The sequence below is a fragment of the Papilio machaon genome, chromosome 9, assembly GCF_912999745.1.
Source record: "Papilio machaon chromosome 9, ilPapMach1.1, whole genome shotgun sequence".
Taxonomy (NCBI): Eukaryota; Metazoa; Arthropoda; class Insecta; order Lepidoptera; family Papilionidae; genus Papilio; species Papilio machaon.
The window spans coordinates 7,258,918-7,270,987 of record NC_059994.1 but is presented as its reverse complement, the minus strand read 5'-3'; positions in this window follow the sequence as shown (position 1 = coordinate 7,270,987).

The window sequence follows — 12,070 nt, the reverse complement described above, 5'->3', positions numbered from 1 at the left end:
ACTCCTTCCGCGTGGAATTAAGCCTGTGTTCTTCCAGACTATGTTCTAAATCTATGCCAAATTTTATCAAGATCTGTTCAGCTGTTCTGGAGATAATCCATCTAAATTTGCATTTATAATTTTAGTAACATATAGTATAATAAAAAATAAATTTAAAACTTACCATGAATCATACGATTCGTTCCTTTCTTGTTTGCTTTCTTTTTTGTTGGTATCAAAACAAATTGCAAATCTTCATTCTCCTCCACATTCTTAACTTCAGTTTTATTTTCACTTATCATTGTTTCACAAACCTGTCCTAATACCATCGGTTGACTCTTGGGATCATCATCTTTTAATAAATGAAGGAACTCAATTTGAAACCCGACCGCACCTTCCGTTCCATTTTTATGTATATCATGTACTTCTTTATGATTATCTTTAATATGATGAAAAAGTTTAAAAGATTTATCATCCACTTCAATGATTGCTTCACATACATTACATTTTTGTTCATTCTCCGATATCTTCAGGTAGTATATCGAAACCCATTCTGGTAAAACATCTGTAATTAAATTTTATTTCATAAATAAATGTATAAATTTTAAGAGATTCAATGTTACTTAGTTTGGTGAATTATTTTTTAAACAAAAAAAATCATAGTGGCATTGTACATATGTAATTTTCTACATCTATATATATATAAAAGAAAGTCGTGTTAGTTACACTATTTATAACTCAAGAACGGCTGAATCGATTTGACTGAAAATTGGTGGGCAGGTAGCTTAGAACCAGGAAACGGACATAGGATAGTTTTTATCCCGTTTTCTATTTTTTATTCCGCGCGGACGGAGTCGAGGGTAAAGGGTAGTTTTAAATAAAAAACATTTTTCTAGAATCAATTATTTATCCATCTATTCAAATGTATAGAATTAATGTTGTAATGGAAATTTAAACATCTTCCATACATTTAAACATTTTATACATATAAGTACAAGAACAGATTTTCTACAATTAATGTTGGTACAACTCTACGGTATTTTGATATAAAATGTTTGTCTCCGACCTAAAGTAAAATCCAAATTTAATGTAGTTATTTAATAAAGGGATATTAAAATAAAATACCAGATCAATACATAAAATATTTAATCAAAGGTTGATAAAATGAAAAAGAGAAAACATAACGGAATATTTATTTATGAATTTAAATATCAAATAAAACAATTTCTTCTATCTCATTTAATTGGATTTTATTTTATAATACATTTCAAAGCTAAATTATCAACTACAATATATTCATTGTAAAGTTTATTTACTTTTATTAATATGATACTTTTTAAAATAATAAACAAGAATATATATTTTCTAGTTAATGCTAAACCTTAATAGATAAATGTAATAAGTGATTCAGTTTGAGACATTCAGTTTTCTTCACATATTTATATAAATATTGCTTGCTTAAGTTTCCTTACCTATGTTATATCATAATTTGTCATACTTTATGTGGTTAAATATTAATTGTGTGCTTAAGCTTTGCCAATGATGTCATGATGTCACTTGTTAACTCACTGTACTGAGCAGGCAAGTGTTATTTGGAAGGGGAGTCATCAGCAAACCTTTTGCATGTAGCTTATAATAAATAAGTGACTATAACTTAGTTTAATCTTACTTCAAATAGAGATAATGCACAGCATAGTCATGAAATGATTGTAATGTATTACCATACAAATAAGAATAATATATGTTTAGAAACCATCAGAAAACATTGGTTTTTTGTGGTTATGGAAGTCTCTTAGCACTTCAACACCATACGCCTGCATGTTAATCATAGAAATGCAACCAGTCTTCTGTCTGTACGAACAACACCACTGTTCCGCACCGCACTGCAATCTACTTTTGAAAGTATAAGTATAACCTTTAAACAATATGTGATGACCTTTTCTCGTAGGCACACATTGCACTAAATCTTCCCCTGGAAACACGTTAAACTATTAATTTCTCACCACTTTAACCATCTAACTAAAACTCTAAAGCTGTTAAATACTCAAAATCAACGCATTTTCTTCTTGTTTTTGTTATTGTCCATCCTAAATCAAACTACGTTAATTTTCATGTTTTATTCGCGTGAAGTTTTATATAATGTTAAAAGGTCACGCAACAAAACTTTTAATTAAAAATATATGAAAGAAATAGTTTGTAATAAACTCAAAACACAAGAAAAAGAAAAACACCAAGACAAGAGACAGATGACGCACCACATCTGTCATTATGACGTTACGGTAAAGTTGCGATTCGTTCCGTCAGTAAATGTTTAACACGACTGATTAATTTTTTAAATAAAAAGTAATTTTAAAGTCTGCGTTTTTTGCAGTAACTTTTAAGTAATTTATACTAAATTTATGGAAATAAATAAAACACAAATTACAAAATAAAACATTTATTTGTTTTAAATCAACCTCAATAAACTTTGTCATTAATAATGAATTAGAGCCAAATACTTTATGGTTAAGTTTTTCGAACACTTTTTTACAAATTATGAAAATAAAATATAAACTGTAATGTCTTAATGGATAGCTTAACCAGAAATGTTAACCTTCGCCATATTGCGGAAAAATATTGAGTTCAATATTTTTATTTTTTATATACAATAGCTGTGCGTAGAAGATTTGCCAATGACTCCTCCTTCCACAACTACCGATCGCCTTTCGTGTTCGCAGTCAACATGATCAAGAGTGGAAGTTGTACTAAACACATATATACAAAAACACTTTATTTTATACACAAAGTGCGAAGTACTCTGTGGACTGTAGTCATAGCAATAACTTCGGTCAATTTTCACGCGAAAATTTCAAAAATAAGTATTGTTTAGATAGTTAACAGATTACTTATAACAAATAATTAAAAAGGAAAACTTTAAAACACTGGAATGACGTTTCAAAAAATTGACAGATGACAGCCCAATCTTTATAAAAGCAGAGTATATAAAATAATAAATTTATTTCAATGTAATCTTTTTTTTTAATCGTACTAACCATCGACGAGAGACGTCATGAAGCTATTGACAAAGCTTCGCGCATAACTAATAATGATTCCTTTGCACACATCACAAAGTCATAAAAAAAGACGATTAAAGTGCTCTCAGGCCTGGAATGGAATTGGTTAGGCCATTAACGTTTACAAAGTAACAATTAACATAAACATAGAAATGTTAACAAATACAATGTCTTATTTGGAATTAATACGTTTGCCTGCATTGTTGCGATCAACTTTTGCTGGTTTTTCGCCCATATCATGGTTATGTTCACCGGAAACTTTTACAATTTCATCTCCAGTGGTATAAAATGCCGCTTTGCATCCAAATCTCGCATATTGACACCCCCACCTTGTTTTTTCACCTACATTTCGCTGTCTAGAGAAACTGTACAATCCCACTCTGATCACAGGATTTCCTCTTTTAGACGTAGAGAACAAAGGACCTAGAACAAATATTATGTTAATGAATTTCTAGGATTGTCCTAGTCACTATCTTTATTTATAATTAAATATTAAATCTTCCTAAATTATGAAGGATGCTTTACTGATCTTCTCTTTAATATGTTTTTTGTTTTATCAATAGATGGCGTTAGTAGTAACAGAAGTGAAAGATTTTAACAATGAAACGATTAAGAGGTTACTGAACTTTTATTTTTGTTCATAATTTTAATCCCCACAATTTTTTTATCTATAAAAAACAAATTAGATTAAGTAAAAAAACTACAGGAATAAAATAATTTTTACTGACAGAAGTTTAAGAGCCTAGTGACACTTCTAAATTTCTATTTATTTGCCACATTTTAGATACATTTTGTCTATTTTGTAAAAGAAATTAACACAAGAATTTATTAATCCGAAATTCCGTTTTATTTCATTCAAATCATAAATAACAATAACAAATAATTCTTTTCACTTCTTCACAGAAATTTCACAAAGCAAATTCAAACATGATCAGTGTTAGCTACGTATTTTAGGATGCTGTTACGAATAGTGCGACAGATTTAAAGAAAAAAGATACACCGCATAAGAGATCCTTAACAGATATAACTTTATTGTCGCATGGGTCATAAGGATTGATCAAGTTATGACGAAGTCCCCAATCATTACGTATTAAGCTATAGGACAGCGAATTGAACATTTGTATAAGGTTTAGCATTAATTTTAATATACGTGTCGTTGTCATAAGGTATAAGCGTTGGTTTGCCGTGGTTGTGCTGGTTGTAGTGTCCTATAATCGTAGCTCCGGAACACTTTAGGGATGCGCGACAGCTATGATATGTCCGCGATGAACAGTACCATCTTTGAAACCGGCACCGACTACCTTTAACATATTGAGACATCCTGTATGTGTACCCATTGAACTTTAGAAGCGTTGTCCCATTCTTCATCTGAATGAAAGAAGCTAGAACAAAATAAATATGGTTAGTTTAGTGATTAACTTCTTAGCACCAAGTCACCAATGAGCGAGCAACCACAAGATATATAAAATAAATTGGTAAAATAGCGAAGTGACTTTTGTCTTTGAAGTTAAAAGAGAGGAAAAGGAGAATATATAGGAAAGGGATATTTTCTTCCCTTTTCTCTTTTTTCACATTCTCTCCCACTCCCACCACAAGTTCGTTGGTTCCTCTTCTCATCTTTAGTCTTGGCCTCAGACGCACAAAACTATTGACCAGGTTTGGCAAATGCGCAACTGCAATCAAGATTTTTGTAAGATCTGGTCGAACATCGATATAATCTCGTATTTCGATGTAAGTCCGAGAAAAACTCCGAAACTACTAGACCTACAAAATAACTAATCTATATATATAAAAGAAAGTCGTGTTAGTTACACTATTTATAACTCAAGAACGGCTGAATCAATTTGACTGAAAATTGGTGGGCAGGTAGCTTAGAACCAGGAAAAGGACATTGGATAATGCGCGCGGACGGAGTCGCGGGTAAAAGCTAGTAAATAAATAAATAACTAAATTACTCTACTCTTGGCTAAAAACCCTATTTTCATATCGAGTAGACAACTCTATATCTTCCGTGTTCACATGTCTTAATCACCAAATTCTTGGACTTTGTACTTATCAAAGGTACATCCGTAAAACGTGCGAGATAGCATATTATGTCATATGATAATTTTACAGTAAACAAATTATATCTACTAGAAAGACGAAAAAACAAATGCACGAAAATGTTTTTGAACGTGTAAAGTTTCTATTCCAGGGATTTATGACTGAAATGATAAATTATAGACCGATCAGAAGAACGAAAACCTGGTGTGCGGTACCCTACAAAGGTGATGATGAAGAATTTTTACATAGACGGGACATAGGTGATAGACGCCAGTAACAACAACACGAATGGGTCGGTTCGCTGGGTTTAATACTACGACCATACAGAAGACAGGCGTGAAATGGAAGTAATTTCGCGTTTCATTTTACGAGTGTGCGTACCGGAGGCCATATTTTATTCACCTTTCTCTTTACACCCTTTACCTTTGAAAGGGTGAGAAGAGGAAGTGGACTTAATAAGAGGGGAAACATAAAAAGGGGAAATACACTCTTTCCATCCTTATCCTCTTGCATCAAATAAAGGTAGGCAACTCATCAATCAATTGAGGATGTCTATGGGCAGCGGTCGCTTCGCCATTTCGGCGAATTCAGGTGGTCACTTGCGTATTTGCCACTTAATGATATAAAAAAAATTGTTTACAAAGAGACCTAAAGTCTTGCACGTGGCACCTTTGTACTGTCGTATCAAGGTTTAAAAATCCTACAAAAAATATAATATTATTTAACTTCAACTTATAGTCGACTTCAATGCAAATGAGACATTATTTGACACAGTTAATGTAATATATAAAATTCTCGTGTCGCGGTGTTTGTGGTTAAACTCCTCCGAAACGGCTTGACCGATTCTCTTGAAATTTTGTGAGCATATTCAGTAGGTCTGAGAATCGGCCAACATCTATTTTTCATACCCCTATTAAGTTTATTTTAACTGCGTGCGGACGGAGTCGCGGGTGACAGCTTGTTATCTATATATATAAAAGAAAGTCGTGTTAATTACACTATTTAGAACTCAAGAACGGCTGAATCGATTTGACTGAAAATTGGTGGGCAGGTAGCTTAGAACCAGGAAACGGACATAGGATTTTTACCCCGTTTTCTATTTTTTATTCCGCGCGGACGGAGTCACGGGTAAAAGCTAGTTTATTATAGATTCATCTCATAGGGTACCAATAGTAGGGGAAAAACAATAAAGTTTTTTTTTTTTATCTTAGAATTGGTCACTTCATGATGTGGACGACCATTATGTTATGGTCATATGAATTCCTGGAGTTTATCATTATAAAGCTATAATTAGATTTACTAGAGTCCTGTTTTATTTTGACTAACATATGGTCACCCTAGCCAAGAGGCGTGTATTACATAGTCGTGTTATCAGTACGGGTAAATGTACGCGAAAGGTTATTTTTTAGTGCATTTTTAATACACAAATTACACAATATTTTTTTTATTTAAAAGCGGATGCGAATTATAAGTAACTAAATTTTAACGTATTTAGAATGTTTCGTTAAAACATTCAAAGAATTGTAGTATATAAGTGTTACATAATTCTAGAAAATTCTCCGGACACAATTTAACTTTTAACTATAAACATACTTTTCCCTGTTGTCTATTTGCTTTTATTGTATTCACGTAAATCGGTACAGTACAAAGTTTTAATTTCACACATACAAATATCATTTAATTACAAGAAAACATAATATTCGTATGGAATATTTATAGCTTTGTTTTTATTTAACATCATCTCGACGTAATTTATATCTCTTTAATCATAAACCAAAGTCCAACAGTGCCCAATACGCGAACGACATTCAAGGACGCTCTAACTAATAATTTTACATTATGAATGACTGCGTTGTAACCCTGACTCCGAACGACTGTACAAACACTTTGTTATATCTATTTTTTCAAAAGGAATAAGCAGGATGACATAAGTTTTTGTACATGTTTTTTACGACAGTTCAACTGTCTTTTGGCATAAGAACGTTTTTTGAAGGCGCAAATACACATGTAAAATGGAGTAGTAGTTGGCTGCCCTGTAACAGACTGGTGCTTGTCATTTTTGTATTGCAAGTATATTTACTAATTACTTGCAATGTCTATTACTTTCAAGACGTATACATTTAAAAATATTCGAAGTTCGTTTTGGTAGCCTCGCTCGTCTTCTTCACCCACTTGCATGCCAGCTACAGGAATATTAGTTAGCGTTTACACATGCCCGTACCTGGCACGTGCAAGTAGCTTGCATACAATGATTATAAAATAATGTTTGAAAAATTTTAGCACATTCTGAGAAAAAATATGATAATTAAATTGGATTTAGATTGTACGTTTGATAAATGTCTAAATATTTAAATAATAAATATTTAATTTACTTATCTTAAATATGAGCCAAAATAATTATTATAAATATAGTATAAATATAAAACATAATATTTTATAGATATTTTCAAAAGAATAATAATGTAAAGAGAGAGATAATGTAATTAAAGTAAGATATTTCTTATTTCATGGGCTAAAATTACATATGATTCGCTCGACGAGTGTACTATACCATAAAGAAGGATGGCGTAAAGTGAAAGCAATTTCCGAAGGTCAACGTCTAATCCTCCTCTACATCCCACTACTTTATAATAAGGAAATGATGGAAAAGAGAATTTGATTTGGTGATGAGGGAACGTACAGGAAGGGGAAATAAATCCTGTTTCTAAGCGTTCCCTCTTCCGTTGGAAATTAGCAGAAAATTGCTTGTGTACTACCTTTTACAATATCAAAAATCTGTAATATGAATTTTCTACTCTTTGCATTAAGCTTTGATATCATTACGAGATTTGGGATTGTAAAAGTCGTATTGCGTATTTAACTACATTAGTACGAAATTCCAGTTATTTTGTGATATTTGTGTGGCTGAAATGAAAACCTCAGTTAGTTGGTAAAGCATACTTTTTTAGCAATTTACAGACTTTAACCAATGTATAAAATTGAGGTAAAATCAATATTTTTTATATAAATTGTTGTTTCATAATGTATAAGCATGAATAAGATTCCAAAGTTCATGTATTATATCTTACTAACATTATAAATGCAAATGTTTGGATGGATGTTTGTTTGAACGTATCTCCGGAACAGCTCAACAGATCTCGATGAAATTTGGCATAGATGTAGATCATAGTCTGGAAGAACACATAGGCTACTTATTACGTGTTTTTTTAATTCCGCGCAGACGGAGTCGCTGGCGACAGCTAGTTAATTATAAATACCATAACGTTATTTAAACTAATCTCAACTTCGTCAATAGATTAGAATATTTTTCCATTGTTCAATTCCAGTCCATTACTTATTTATCAGAAATATTGGATTCAATTTTACACACAATGCGGAATTCCGTGCGTCACCTTATCCAGCCACTTATGATAAAGATGTTATTAAAAAATAGCGAAAAAACTTTCCTTCAGTTGATCGGATTTCCATAACAAAGGAAAGTGATTTTTTATAACAATCTAAATTTTTTAGTGGTTGTTAATTTTTACTTTGTTAAAATTAACCTTCAAGGTGTTCACAACATAATGACCAGAAGGGGTAAAATGCTACTTCTTTCTGGTTTCCAAGTGCCATACCGAAGCTGAGGGAAACCTTTATAGAAACCTAGAAATTATTTGTTCCAAATTATTAGCAAAATATTATATCGAAGCGAAACAGCAGTTCGAGACCAAATTTCGTTTATGGGTAGTTTACATATCGCTACGTTTTTGTTCTGATGCCCTTTCACTTTAATAAGATTGTATACCGAATTTAAGAAAAAAAACTTTAATTCAGTAAAGCAATGTATATTTAAAAAAATAAAAATTAAAGTCCCGCGAAAACACGATAATGTCATGGCGTCCAGTGACGTCTGACTGTGGACAATATCACACTTCCTTAAGTGTTTCGTGTCATGTTACCGAATGTCAAATTGGAAGGGTTTTTGTCTCTAAAACTCATTGTTTTTAATATTTTTTGTTGTTCTTTGTTAACTTTGTAACACAATTAACCTCAGAAACCTAAGGCAATTCTCCTAGAAGAGCATAAACCTCTCCATAAAATCGGTAACAAGATAAATAATTTTAAACGTGGTCCTACCGATCGTTTGAACAGATTAAGCCCTTTTCTGAACGAATCACTTTCTGACGAAACGATGACACGTTATCAATTGCGATCGATTTGAATGTCGTCAGAGACGCCATTGGACTTAAAGCGAACGGAAAATATCAGTCATGCTTACTTTTGTCAAATTTGTATAATCATTTAGAGTTTGTTTTTTTATAGTTGTGAAATAATTTTATACAATTATAGTTATGGAAAATGCTATTCATTCTTATACGTAAGATTCGAGCGTTTTTTCGATTAAGATTAGAGCTACGTAAAACATCATTAAGGTGAATTAAGCCGCGTTCACATTTGCCTGACGTGTTGTGTCGTGATGCGTCAGAAAGGTATCGGTCTCATACAATTAATATGGTTGCGTGCACACTTCTCTGACGCAGTGTGTCGTGATGGCTTGTGTCGTGTCGCGTCAGTAGCGATCCCGGTCCGCGTCAGTTGGGTGAGGTGCGGGGGACGGCGCAGCGACACGACACAGCGGGTCGGACTAGTGTGCACGCGCACGTGTCGTGTTGTGACGCGTCAGAAGGTATGGACGACGAGCTGATCGAGTACGTACGACAATATAAAGCGATTTATGATACAAAATGTAAACAATATAAGGATTAATCTATGAAAACTAAACTATCTTTTTGTATTTACTGGATGTATCCAATATCTTCTTCTCTTTCTTTGTTTTATTAGAAGTGTTGCCAGTGCCAATAACTGCATATCTTCTTCATAATCTGAATCCGAATCGGATGATTCATGAAAAAACATTGCGAATGTGTAAACTCTCCGAGAGCTATAACGGAACTGATTAAAAATGCGTCATAACGCGTCACATAGATGTGAACAGTAGCCATCACGACAGAAAGCATCACGACACGACACGTCAGGCAAATGTGAATGCGGCTTTATAACTTACTAGTGTTCACCCATTGATCAAAATCCAACCATAACCTCAGATTTTTTTTAAGTTCATCCAAATCCGCTTCCTCTTCCCTATAACGTATAGGTTAGGGGAAAGACAGCTATAATTAATATGGTCTTATTCGAAGCAGTTTTGCTATATTACAGTTCTTCAATTCTCTAGGTAGGGGCAGCTTCCCCACGCTCCCCCGGCAACGCGTATGCCTCTACCCATACTTCCTGTACAAAAATGGTAGACGGGGAAAGAAATTAGGCCTTTGGCACGCAAACTTATAAGTGGAAACATGGAATTGCTTCAACTTCACGCCGTTGTTTTCTGTGTGGTCGTGGTATTACACCGGGCGTCCCATTCGTGTAAAAGATAACTGTTAACACGGGCTCTACACACAGTATCTGTCATGATTTAAATGATAAAATTACTTTTAATGTAATAAATTATTCTATGTTACGTGCAGTACTATATGCAGCAGTTAATATATATTAACTAAAATTAGTTAGTGAATATCTGTTGTGAATGTTTCATCACGGAAATACTTTTTTGTGAAGTCTAAAGCAGCTGATAGCACGTTAGAAATAACTATGAGTAGTGATTAGACATAAATATGTAATTAATTAGTAAAATAGTATTTTGTTTCAGAAATTATAGAATTTAATATTCATGTGACTTTTTAGTTACATAGTATCAATTCTTACTTTTTCAATCATTTCAAATATCACAAACGTTTACCAAATACTTAAATTCACCTAAATGATAAAATCATTATTTATTTTGTAAATAGGTCGGACTCAAACCGCAAGTACGTCACACTGTTGGTTAGATAAGATATAATATTATGCAAAAGAAGTGGTCGTAGAGTTGCGGAAAACATGACTCAAAAACAGTTCGTAAGTAAAATAATGTTACAAGCTTTGAGTCTTGCACGACTACGAACCCTGGAATGTATTATTACTCTGAGTACCATTTTTCCAATAGATAGTTCTGCTGACGACAGACATATTTCTGTTATAAAAAACTTAGCCTTTAGATTGTAAGCGTTTTTGATAAGTTTGCATTGAATATCTTAATGTTTATCCAGTTTCATTTATCCAGACATTCGCGAACTTGTAATTTGTACTTGGTTTGAACATTTAGATTAATCGTTTATCCACGAGCCGTCGAGCAAAATATTAATCATTACATTCATAACGTTTTATCATCCATCATTCTTATTTTAAAAAGTAATCTATACTAATATTATAAAGGTGAAAGAATTGATTGGCTGTTTGCATTGAATAGGTTTCGAATCTACTGGATCTTTTTCAGTTGAGAGAGAGAGATTTTTTCAGTTAGGAAGCTGACACTATCCCCGAATGACATAGTAGGTTATTACTAGATTTTTTTAATGCCGCGCCGAAAAAGTCGCGGGCTACTAATACTTACTAATATTATAAATGCCAAAGCTTGGATATATGGAAGGATGTTAGGTAAAAGTTGTCTTCAGAACAGCACAAAGAACTTCAATGAAATTCGGCATAGATTTAGAACTCTAACTATACCAACACATAACCTATTCATATAGTTTTTTTTTTTTTATAATTATGCGCAGACGGAGTCGCGGGCGACAGCTAATATTTGATAAGCGCAGTATATGTGATATGATTACATTTTATCGTTTAACGACATTCAATATGCTATCACGTTTTTATGGTAATAATAAAAGTAGAAGAGAGCATTGGACTTAAGTTTGAGACTGTAATTTGATATTAGTGCTAAAATTAATATTTTCTTTATATTTATAATGAATTACTAAAAATATAGAAAAGGAATAAAATTTGAGAGAGAATGTGTCCTCACTGTCAAAACAATTACAAACAAATATGATCTCACTCCCTACACCTTTATACAATTTGGTAGCCCGAGTCGAGGCTCCTGAGGGAACCTTTGATCTTAATTACACATAAACGAT